Source organism: Spermophilus citellus (assembly GCF_964194105.1).
Source record: "Spermophilus citellus genome assembly, chromosome: 6".
Taxonomy (NCBI): domain Eukaryota; kingdom Metazoa; phylum Chordata; class Mammalia; order Rodentia; family Sciuridae; genus Spermophilus; species Spermophilus citellus.
Genome location: NC_138187.1, coordinates 23,350,866 through 23,363,087, shown reverse-complemented (window position 1 = coordinate 23,363,087; position 12,222 = coordinate 23,350,866). Strand labels below are relative to the sequence as shown.

Below are 12,222 nucleotides of genomic sequence, written 5' to 3'. Positions count from 1 at the left end.
TACTGTAATATGCAATATAATATTAAAGGGAGGAGGAAAAGGGGAAACTTTCAATAAATAGTCTGGCATGCCAGCTAGTGGCAGTGGCTCATGCCTGTAATCACAGTCATTTGGTAGGCTGAGGCAGTGGGATCAAAAATTCAAGATCAGCCAGATCTGGCTGCACCAGCCTGTAACGGAAGCTACTCCAGAGGCTGTGATAGGAGGAGTGCAAGTTCAAGGTCAGCCTCTGCAATTCAGCAAGACCCTGTATCAAAATAAAAAATAAAAAGGGCTGGGGATGTGGCTTTATTAAGTGCCCCTAGGTTCTAACCCCAAAACCAGAAAAAAAAAATTGGGCCTAATTGCTCAGCAAACTGATACTCCCAAAATTAATTGCAGGTTTCGTAAGGAATAAAAAATTTTAAAGACAAACAAAATGATGGAAAGAACTATAATTACATATTCATAAAACTTCCTAAGAGTGAGATTATCTACACTTACATGCTGCAGGAAAATCAAGAAGGAAATGAAATTTGAATACATAAGCTGAAATGTCTAATTTTAAAAAGGCCCCACCTGTAACCAAAAATAGAAAGGCAAAGGAGACTAGCAACAAAACACACACAAAAAAATAAATAGGATAAGTCATCTAATTATATGTAGAAATAATGCTAACAAAAATAACTTATAAATCTCTGACAGTGATGCAGGACAAAGACATGAACAAACCAGTCACAAAACTTGAATAACTTCCTAGAAATAGAAATGAAGTGTAAAGAGAATGTACATTTAGAATTTTGATATACATCACCAAATTGGTCTGACAAAATTACTTTCCCACAAACAGTGAATCAGACAGTATAGGAGACAATGTACACTTTCCTACAATTTTGTAAATGTAGCTTTATTAAATTTAATTGTGGGCCACTGTGACAAGCAAAAATATATATGTATGTGTATATATGTGTGTGTGTGTGTGTGTATATATATAAATAAAATTTCTTGTTTCTTTTTTGATACTGGGGATTAAACTCAGGGGCACTGGACCACTGAGCCACACCCCCAGCCCTATTTTGTATTTTATTTTAGAAACAGGGTCTCACTGAGTTGCTTAGTGTCTGGCTTTTGCTAAGGCTGGCTTTGAACTCATGATCTTCCTGCCTCATCCTCCAGAGCCACAGGGGCTGCTGGGATTACAGGCCTGCGCCACCACACCTGGCTGCGTTTGTGTTAAAGAGACAGGGTCTGACTGGCTCCTGGGCTGCGAGTAGTCCTGTTCCTGGGCTCCCTCTGTCCTGTGAGTGCTGGGACTAAATCCAGAGAAAGTGCTCTGCTACTGAGCTGCATCCCACCACCCCCAACTGCTCCAATGTGCACTTTCCTACAAAGGTTAGCAGCTTTTATTGATATTTATTAGAGCCAGTACCTTTCTTCAAATAAAGTAACTGTTCATACTCTTTGCTCATTTTTCTATATAATGAATTTTTTAATTTATTGTTTTAAGAGACTTGGTGTTTCAAATCTGTATCCAAGTTTACCCACTTTCATAGCACTGAAGGCACTGCTTCCAAAACTACATTGATTGTCACAAGGAGAATCCTGTTAGAGTTTCAACATTAAATACAACAAAACAAAGTATCCAAATACTAGTTCACCCCAATAATTTCCAGTGATAATGGACCTGCTGCAGAGTTCACTGCTGTTGGAAGGAGCTGAGCCAGCACACAACATTCTTGAAGAGTTCCAGACCAGAGTCTCCCAGGGTGCTAAGCCACGCCCTCTTCAGCTGAGCCGGCTGGCTACAAGCTGAGCACACCAAGTACCAGGTAGAACAGCTCAGAGCAGGACTCTCAACCCCACCCACAGTAACAACAAACTGGGATGCATGAAGGGGTTTCCACCATTACAAGTTGGGTTTCCCAATTATATCTTGGCTTTAGCTTTGCTGCAGCCTTTATGGCTCAGTGAAGTGATACAGATCTCACACACATGTACAAAACGCCCTGGACTCAAAATGAACTTATTCAGATTCATTAGAAGGCACAATCAAATAAATATGCATATTGTGTGTTAAGCTGCCAAGAACAGCCTTGTATCTAATACACAAAATACAGACGGCAAAATGACATTCTTCTAAGCTGGACTGGCAACCATGCTACAAAAGGGTTACCACAAAACGAAAATCAAGAGCTAATCAGTGGTGCATGTCTGTAATTCCAGCTACTCAGGAGGCTGAAGCAGGAAGATCCCAAGTTCGAGACCAGCCTAGGAAATAGCAGGATAGACTGGGGTAATAGCTCAGAGGTAAATGCCTGCCTAGAATGCCCAGTAACAACACACACAAAAAAAGCTCCACTACAATCCATACTTACCACCTTATTTATGAATTATGAACTACTAATTACTACACATGAAAAAAAACAAGTTTGATATACTATTTGAGAAATTGGACTTAAACATGCCAATACAAAATGATACAATCAAAACTAAAACTGAAAAAGTAATCTATATTAAATATCGACATTTTGATTAATGATAAAGAAATCTACTTTTCTGAATATTAAATACACAAGTCAGTCAGTAAAATAAGCTTCCTTAAATGCTATTAAGAAAGTTATGAAGACTTAACACCAATTAAGTTGCAGAAACCATCAAAAGCTGCTAAATCTACCCCATCTGTTGTAGTTGAATTATGTCCCCCCAAAAGACAAGTTTAAGTCCTAACCCTAGGAACCTATTAGTAAGGCCTTCTTGCATAAGGGTAGTCCCCAAATCTAATGACTGATATCCTTATAGGAAGGCCACGAGAGGCACACAGACGCAGAGAGGAGAAGGTCTTGTGGCCCTGCCGGCAGAGACTGTGGTGAAACTCCAATTCTCCAGCACTGTTAGAGGCAGCTTGGCCCTGTTAACACCTTAATTTTAGATTTCTAACCCTCAGAACTATGAAATAATAAATTTATTGTTTTAAGTCTACCAGTTTATGGTAACCTGTTATGGTAATGCTAGGAAGATAATACACCATCCAATAGGAACTGTGGACTCTACAATAATTAAGAGGACTAGGGTGTTGCTCAGTGGTAGAGTGCTTGCCTCGCACGTGTGAGGTCCTGGGTTCAATCTTCAGCACCACATATAAATAAACAAATAAAATAAAGGTATTGTGGCCACCTACAACTAAAAATATTAGAATAATAATATTAAAATAAATGATTCTTCCACAATTTTCTATACAACTATGGATTCACAGCATCACTTAATCTTCACAATGAGGCCATCACATCTCCCAATTAAAGCTATCCCTCCTTTGAGCCTCCAAAGTGACCTCCTTTAGATAATAAACTGCATGGCCATCTTACTTATGAACACACCTCGAATATCTTTCTGTTTGTCCACCTGCAAACCCCACCCTGTTCAATAACATCCAGCTGTTCTCCTCGTTGGCAGAATACTTCACTCTGGTTCCTACAGTGCTTATGAACACAGCTGTTACAACACTCATGCGCCACCACCATCACCCGCTCACAGGTCGACTGTGTTCACAGGCACTCAGAGATGCCAGAAAGAGTGGCCACTCAATATGTTTTCTAGCAATGAACTCATAAAGCAGTGGTTTCTCAAACTTTACCATTATCACTGACACCTGGAAGACCTGTTTAAACAGCCCTTCGTCCAACCCCAGTTCTAATTCAGTGGATCTGAGGATCTGAATTTAACAAGTTTCCAGGGGATGCTACTGGGAATCACCGATAAAAATCACTGCTAAAAAGAAAGCACCAACATTAAGAAAAGCTTTGATTCTTCTCATGACTTCATTTCTAGGAGACTCCCTTTTCTGCAGATGATAGGAGCTGTGCAGACGTGCACTCCTGCTGAGAACTAGGGAACTAGATACACTTTAGAAACCTGTGTTTAAGGGCACCAGAGTGCTACAGAAACCACCAACAGCAGAGGGGTCTGGATTCCAGAAAGACAGGGGCTGCAAAGAAACCAGATGACACTCTGCAGCCACTTCCCCACCCTAAGGATGACTACTGACTCCAGGGCAAAACCTGAGAATCCAGACTAAAGCTTTTAGAAGAGAAAAATCAAGACTTCAGGAGTTCAAGACTCAATGGAAAGAGAAACAGAATACCTGACCCTAATACAAGCTGGTTTTCCCCTGAAAGCACTTACCCAAATTCTGCAGCTCTACAGGGAAGGCTTCAAAACCAAACTGAAAGTCTGAAAACCAAGAGTGAAATCTCCAGCAATATCAGATTCTCAGGAAACAAAGATTAGCTACAGTACCAAGGCCACCAGGGGAAGTCTCCTTGTGAACCCACCAACTGCCAGCTGAAGTGGAGGGGTACTCGCTAGGTGGTAAGGGAAAACCAGAGTGAAAGCCCGATCAGATCCACGACAACTCAACCTCAGCTCAGTCCCCAACAGTACTATCGCCATCAATCTCACTGTCTGGCTGGCAAGAGGAAAGGTCGTTTCCTCTCTGAAAAAGAAATGGCATCATCTAGAGCCTCACTGTACCCCAGTGTCCAGCATCCATACAATGAAAACCCAAAGGAAAAATGCTCAATCTACCACAGACACAAAGACTTTTAAACCACAGTGATTAGTATAACTTGCAAATAAATAGGGGAAAAGTCCTAAGGATTTCAACTGAGAACTGGAATTCACAAAAATCAAGCTGAAATTCTAGATCTAAAAACAAGAACTAAAATGAAGAATTCAGGGCTGGCTCAGTGGTAGTGCATCTACCTAGCATGCTTGAGACCCTGGGTTTAATCCACAGAAGTTAAAAAAAATTATTATTTTTTTAATTCGAAGGGCACATTTACAGCAGACCAGATATAGCGAAAGAGAGATTTAGTAACTGGAACAGGAGTCATTAAATTGTATCCAAACTAAAGGAAAGAGAAAAACTAACACAATATTCAGGGGGTTAGGGGGAAGTGTCCTCTCATAATTGCAGCAACTCAGGAAGCTGAGGCAGGAAGGTGGCAAATTCAAGGCCAACATTTGTAACTTTGCAAGACCCTGCCTAAAATAAAAATGGGGTGGAGCCAGGTGCAGTGGTGCACACCAGTAATCCCAGCGGTTTGAGAGGCTAAATCAGGAGGATCGCAAGTTCAAAGGCAGCCTCAGCAAGGTGCTTGCAACTCAGTGGGACCCTGTCTTTAAATAAAATACAAAAAGGGCTGGGGATGTGGCTCAGTAGTACCTGACTGAATTCAATCCCCAGTATTCCCTATCCCAAAAAGAAAAGAACTATCCACCTTGAATGCAGCATATATTCTACTGGGAGGCTGGGACATGGCTTGTGGTAGAACGCTAGCCTGGCATGCGTTGTACAGCTAAAGCACTGAAACTGACGTGTCTCCTGACCCAAATGGCAAAATCACTACTCATTACCATTATTGGCTTACGTTTGGTGCTACAACTGGTTAGACTTGAAATTCAACCTGCTGATTAGTTTTTCTATCAAAATCTGAGAACCTTAACTTCAAAAAATCTAAACCTATTTCTCAAGCAAGGTTGTTTATGTGTGTGTAAATACACGGGTCTAGACATACACTGTATACTCATGTTTATAGTATATATAACAGTGTTTGAGAAATACATGTATTTTTAATTAGAGTATTGACAAGGCAAAAACTCTTTAAGGCAACAGCCTACACCCTAGAGATGCACTTATGAGTACCAAAAAATTAATTTCTTTCCAAATACATAGAAGAATAAAAGCAGGTTCATGGTAGAAAGTTGTATCTACTTAATACAGATGATATTAAAAAGACTTTAAAAGGCAATGTCAAAGCAGAGCGTGATGGCACATGCCCATAACCCCAGTGGCTGGAGAGGCTGAGACAGGAATTCAATGGCAGCTTCAGTAAAAGCAAGGTACTAGGCAACTCAGTGAGACCCTGTCTCTAAACAAAACACAAAATAGGATTGGGGATGTGGCTCAGTGGTCCAGTGCCCATGAGTTCAATCCCACAAAAAAACCAAAAAGGCAATGTCAATATTGCCTCTGTGATAAACATTCTATTTCCTGGGGGAAGGAACATCAACAATTAACACGTGGGTGTGAAAGCACTCGGCCATTTATTTCTCACAGTATTAAGACTGTACATTTGATGCTCTAGATAAAACCTACACATTTATTCGACTGCCATGGCTAACATATTTACAAAAGTAAAAACACAACCCAATCTGCTAAGCAGAAGCCTGACATACCCTGAGACACCGATTACGATGAATTTTGCTTTTCTTTTTCTTTTTATGTGATGCTGGGGATCAAACTCAGGGCTCTGTGCATGCTAAGCACCCAATTTACCAGTGAGCTACACCCCGGTCCCTATGAAGAATTGTAGTCAACCTATTTCCTTAGCAGACAATTTTGATTTTGATTTTTCTTTTGATAATTTTTTTAAGAGAGAGAGATAATTTTTTAATATTTATTTTTTAGTTTTCGGTGGACATAACATTTTTATTTTATTTTTATGTGGTGCTGAGGATTGAACCCAGCGATCCGCATATGCCAGGCGAGCACACTACCGCTTGAGCCACATCCCCAGCCCTCTTTTGGTAATTTTTATCTGTGTTCTCCTTATAAGATCCTACTCAAAACTTTGGTCACAAGCCCAGCTCTTTTTCAGGAACACATTTAAAAAAAAATGTGAAGAGCTCTATGGAAATGCAATTAAGGAATCACAAGGTTCCATAGCTAGGTTTAGGCAGGGACTGTCCCACCCGCTGTTCACTAAGAATGAGTGATGCCAGCATTCTACAAACTTGAACTATCCTCACCTGAAAGGCAGCTAGCACCTCAGTCAGAGCAAACACAAACCCAATGCCTTGTGTTTCCTTTAAGATGGATAAATCTGTTCCCATCTTAATGATAGGTCCCTAGGCTTTCCAGCAATGCGCTCTGTGCTAGAGCTAACATCCCCAGGCCTATTTCTAGAAATGAGTTTTAGGTCTCTTGTTGAGTACTCCCTCAGCCCATCTCTCTGGACTTGAGATGGCTTCCATTCAAAAACACATCCTTTCAGCCTCTTCCATTCCACCCTCCACAACCCTGGTGATAATGCATAATAAACCATGGCTTTGTGATCCACTAATAACGTAAAAAGACGTACTCCAGGAACTGTCAGGAAGCACCAACTCAGGCCCCACTGCTGATAAATTCATGATAGAAACTCCACTGGGAAACAATATATTTATGGACAGTAGTCTGAAAAGAGTGCCGCACACCTCGTTATCTAGGTAATCTAAACCAGATCCTTCAGCAATCTCTAGATCTAAACACATGGATCCCATTATTTTGCCACACAGAACTGCTCTCACTGAATTACATTTTGATATCATGTCACCAACACGGACAATGAGGTAAAGCAGAGTTTACTAAAATGCAACACAGCCCTTGGGGACACGGGCTACATTGCTGAGGATGCAGCTGAGGAGTTTCCGGGCTATTCTCCTTTGGGAACCTGAAGGAGAAATGGGCATCTCTTCCCTCTTGGTCACTGAACCACTTAATGACTGTTTCTCTGTGAACTGTTATTAGGAAGCAGGGTTTCAGTCCCAGTACCTTGGATGCAGAGCTCATTCTCCATTCCACCATACCTTCCCCTCAGCCTTGAATGTATCACCCTGCTGTCTGTCCATCACCAACAGTATGCTGTACATACCCTTGTAGTCATTCTGAATCCTTTCTGGAACAAGATGTTGTAGAAGTGATAGAAAAATTACAGCACAAGAAGACATTGTTTTCTATCAATAAACATTTTATGAGTTCTAAAGGCATTTTTAAAATGTGCTCCAAAGTGCTATATAAAGGAAAGAAAACTACTTTAGCAAATGTTATGTCTAAAATTAGAAAATGAACAACTATTATAAACTACAAAAATAAAAACTTTCACATTATGATTTTTTTAAATGATGGTGAAATGTGATGGACATCATTATCCAAAGTACATGTATGAAGACACAAATTAATGTGAATATACTTTGTATAAAACCAGAAAAATAAATAAAACATGGTGTCATTTTTTAATACCTTTGTTTGTTTGTTTATTTATTTTTATGTGGTGCAGGGAATTGAACCTAGTGACTCAAGTGTGCTAGGTAAGCACTCTACCACTGAGTCACAACCCCAGCCCTCACATTAGGCATTTTAACTTAATACACAAAAAACTGTAGCTACATCCTTACGTAAAAATGCCCCCAAAACCATTCTTAACTTTTAAATAGACAAAAATCATCATAAATGTAATTAAAATTGAGTACTTATTTTGAATGAGAATGGACAAGCTAGTTTCAAATGTGGTTCATAAACCTGGCGTGGTGGTATATGCCTGTAATCCCATCTGCTCAGGAGGCTGAGGCAGGAGGTACACAAGGTCAAAGCCAGTCTCAACAATTTACTGAGGCCCTAAGCAACACAGTGAGACCCTTCCTCAAAACAAAAAATAAAAAGGACTGATGATGTGGCTCAGTGGTTAAGCACCCCCAGGGGTTCAATCCCTGGTACCAATTTAAAAGGAAAAAAGAAGTGGTTTATAAAGCTGGGTGCTGCAGTATTTCCTGTAATCCCAGCTATTCAGGAGGCTAAGGCAGGAAAATCACAAGTTTAAGGTCAGCCTGGGCAACAGAATGATGCCTTGTCACAAAAAAAAAAAAAAAAAAATAAGTAAATAAGATATTTTTTAGTTGTAGATAGACACAATACCTTTATTTTTGTATGGTGCTGAGGATCAAACCCAGTGCCTTACACATGCTAGGCCAGAGCTCTACCACTGAGCTATACAACCCTATCCCTCACAAAATGTTTGTACAATTTCTTCTGCTTTGCCTATACCTAGCACAGAGGATGCTACCACTCTTAGTGAGTGAGGCAGCACAAAATTTAGAGTCCAGGCTCAGGGATTCAACAATCTCCTTACAGCCGTTTGGAGTAAATTTTAAAAAGCTTAAGATGCAGCTCAGAGGTAGAGCACTTGTGTAGTATTTGAAAGACCCTGAGTTCCATCCCCAGTTCCATACACACACACAACTTTTTTTAAAGAAAAAAAACGCAAGATTCCTTCAGTATGTAATATTTTATCTATTCATGAATGTACATATGCTTATCATTCTGATTAAAACTCCTGACCTTTAGCTACAAGTTATTAGTTGATCATAATCATGGTCACTGGTCCTCCTATTGACCACAAGTGAGCGAACTGTGCTACCAGAAATAAGTAAAAAGTGTCCTATTATAAAGTTACTTTGGCAGTAACTTCATCGTCATCGAAAACAGGAATCTTACCGGGCATGGTGGCACATGCCTATAATCCCAGCAGCTTGGGAGGTTAAGGCAGAAGGATTGTGAGTTCAAGCCAGCCTCAGAATTCAATGAAGCCCTAAGCAACTTAGTGAAACCCTGTCTCTAAATAAAATATTTAAAAAGGATCAGGGATGTAGTTCAGTGACTAAGTGCCCTTGAGTTCAATCCCAGATATCAAAACCAACCAACCAGGAATCTCACAGAGAAGGTGAAACAGCATCATAAAAGTACAAGCCTTTTTTTAAAAAGCATTTTAGGAGCTTTGTCCAAACTTCAAACAAAACACTAGTTAAATAATATTCTGAGGGATAAAGACAGGTCAGCTCTTGTTGCTTCTCATATTTAACAGTGGTCTAGATTATTCAGGGTGTTTCAGCCATGTGAAATACCACATAATTTTCTGAAGTGCTTCATGATACAGATGAGCATCTAATAAGACATGCAAAATGCTTGGTCTCCACCGTGAAAGCCTTGTTTTTTGTGTGACAACTTTATTGACCATCTAAAAACCACTTAGTAGCATTTGTACTCTGAATCACCAGTGTTAGGTTACATAGGTAGCTCCCCTACATCCTAGGAATGGATCATCTCTGCTGGAGATGCTTATTTTACAGCCAATAAAAACACATGTGCCAGAAATTAAACTCACACAGTGAAGACTGCAATTCTACGTCTCTAGCCAAAGACTGACATACATAAATGAAGATAGGATCTTAGCTCTTCATGTTGATTGAAAACTTTTCTCATATCTGTAATTCCAACTACCTAGGAAGCTGAAGCAGGAATATCACAAGCTGGAAACTAGACTGGGCAACTAAATATAACTAAGTGGTAGAGCACTTGCCAAGCCAAGCCCTGGATCTGATCCCCAGGACCATCTCTCTCTCTCCTTCTCTCCCTACCCTGTGCCCCTTGTCCCTCTCCCTCCCTCTCTCTTTCTCTCCATCTCCCTCCATCTTCATCTTTCCCCCCCATCTCCCTCTTTCCCCCCCATCTCCCTCCTTTCATCCATCTCTCCCTCCCTCCCTTTCTCTCTCCCCCTCTCTCCTTCCCTCTCTCTCCCCCTTCCATCTCCCTCTCCCTGTCTCCCTTTCTCTCTCTGTCTCCCCTTCCCTCTCCATTTCTCTCCCTCACCTTCCCTCCCTCCCTCTTTCCTCTCTCCATCTCCCTCACTCTCCCCTCTCTCCCTCTTCCTCTCTCCCTTTCTCTCCCTCCCTCTCTTCATCTCTTTCCCTCTCCCTCCCTCCCTCTCCATCTCCCTCTCCCCCCTCCATCTCCTTCTCTTTCTCCATCTCTCTCCCTCCCTCCCTCCCTCCTTTTCTCTACCCCTCTCCCTCTCTCCATCTCCCTCTCTGTCCCCCCTCTCCATCTCTGTCCCTCTCTCCATCTCTCTCCCTATCCATCTCTCTCTGTCCCTCTCCCTCTCTGTCCTCCTCCCTCCCTCTCCCTCTCTGTCCCTCTCTCCTTCTCTCTCTCTCCATCTCTCTCTCCTTCTCCCTCCCTCTCTATCCCTCTCTCCCTCCCTCTCTGTCCTTCTCTCCATTCCTCTTTCCCTCTCCCTCTCTCCCTCTGTCCCTCTCTCCATCTCTCTCTCCCTCTCCCTCTCTGTCCCTCTCTCTCTCCCTCTCTCTCTGTCCCTCTCTCCCTCTCCATCTCTCGCTGTCCCTCTCCTTCTCTGTCCCCCTCTCTCTCCATCTCTCGCTGTCCCTCTCCTTCTCTGTCCCCCTCTCTCTCCCTCTCCCTCTGTCCCTCTCTCTATCCCTCTCTCCCTCTCTCCATTCCTCTCTCCCTCTCCCTCACTGTCCCTCTCCCTTTCTCCCACTTTTCCCACTGAACACTGCCCCGTGCGCGGCGCCGTCCCGCCCCCTAGTCGGCCGCGCTCCACGGACCCTCACGAAGCCCGCGCTCCACGGACCCTCACGAGGACCGGGCTCAGAGAGCGGGGAGGGCGGCGAGGCCAGTCCCCGTTTGCGGAACTTGGAGAGGAGCTGGCGACACCCGCACGGGGGACCCGCCGACCGAGAGCTTGCCCAGGCCTGCCAACGCCGGTCCCCCGGGGCAGCCGCACGGTCGCCCGGCGCCGCGGCGGCGTCAGGCAGGGCGGCGCGGGACCAGCCGCTGCCCGCAAACTTGGGCGGCTCCGCGACTCCGGGAGGGACTCCGAGCGGCCCCAGGGGACCGGCGGGGGCCAGCGGAGGCCGATGGACGGAGGCCGGTGGACGCAGCCCGCCCGGGCACCGCGCGCTCCCTCCGCAGCCCCGCCGCTCGGGCCTCGGTCGCCGGCGCCGGGCAGCGCTCCGGAGGCGGCGAGGCCCGGGCCCGCCTCGACCCGGCAGCGGCGCCCCGGCCGAGCCCCGAGCGGCGTGACGGAACCCACGGCCCGGCCCGGGCGACCCACCAGCGGCGCGAACCGACGGCCGCGACCCGCTCCTACCTGCTCAGCGGCCGCCGCCGTCCGCACCGCCGCCGCCCGCGCCACTCCCGGAGGTGCGCTCGGCCCGCGCACGCCCCGCCCCCGCCCGTCGGCCCCGCCCTCCAGGCGCACACGCCACGCACGCGCGTCACTTCCGGCGACGCCCCGGCTGGGACAGGCGCGGCGCGGGCCTGCCGGGTGCCGCTGACCGCCGTCCGCGTCTCGGCGCCGGCCGGCGCGAGGCTGCGGCGGAACCGAGCGAGGGTCCCGGGTGACGGGCAGGGCGGGCGAAAGACCAGGGGGCGGTGCCGCGCCGGAGCGGTGGTTGGCAACCGTGGGCGGAGAGCGCCCCGCGGAGCCGGCCTTCCCCGCTCCACTCGGGGTGGGGCTCGGTGCTCGTTCTCACCTGAGGTCCGTAAGGACCCCGCTGTCCGGCACGGAGAGCTCCGTGGTCCAGGTAGGGCTCTCCTTGGGGTCGTGACGGCGTCCGGCCACACCTTGC

General features: G+C 45.0%; 1 protein-coding gene across 2 annotated transcripts in view; it reads right to left on the bottom strand.

Moving 5' to 3' along the window:
• The window catches only part of RABGEF1 (RAB guanine nucleotide exchange factor 1), a 60,629-nt gene extending 48,801 nt beyond the window's left edge, over positions 1-11,828 (bottom strand). For both annotated transcript variants that reach the window (XM_081296925.1, XM_081296927.1), the window contains exon 1: positions 11,742-11,828. The gene's annotated coding sequence lies outside the window, so the exon portion shown is untranslated. The remainder of the gene's footprint in view (positions 1-11,741) is intronic.
• Positions 11,829-12,222: the final 394 nt, after the last annotated feature.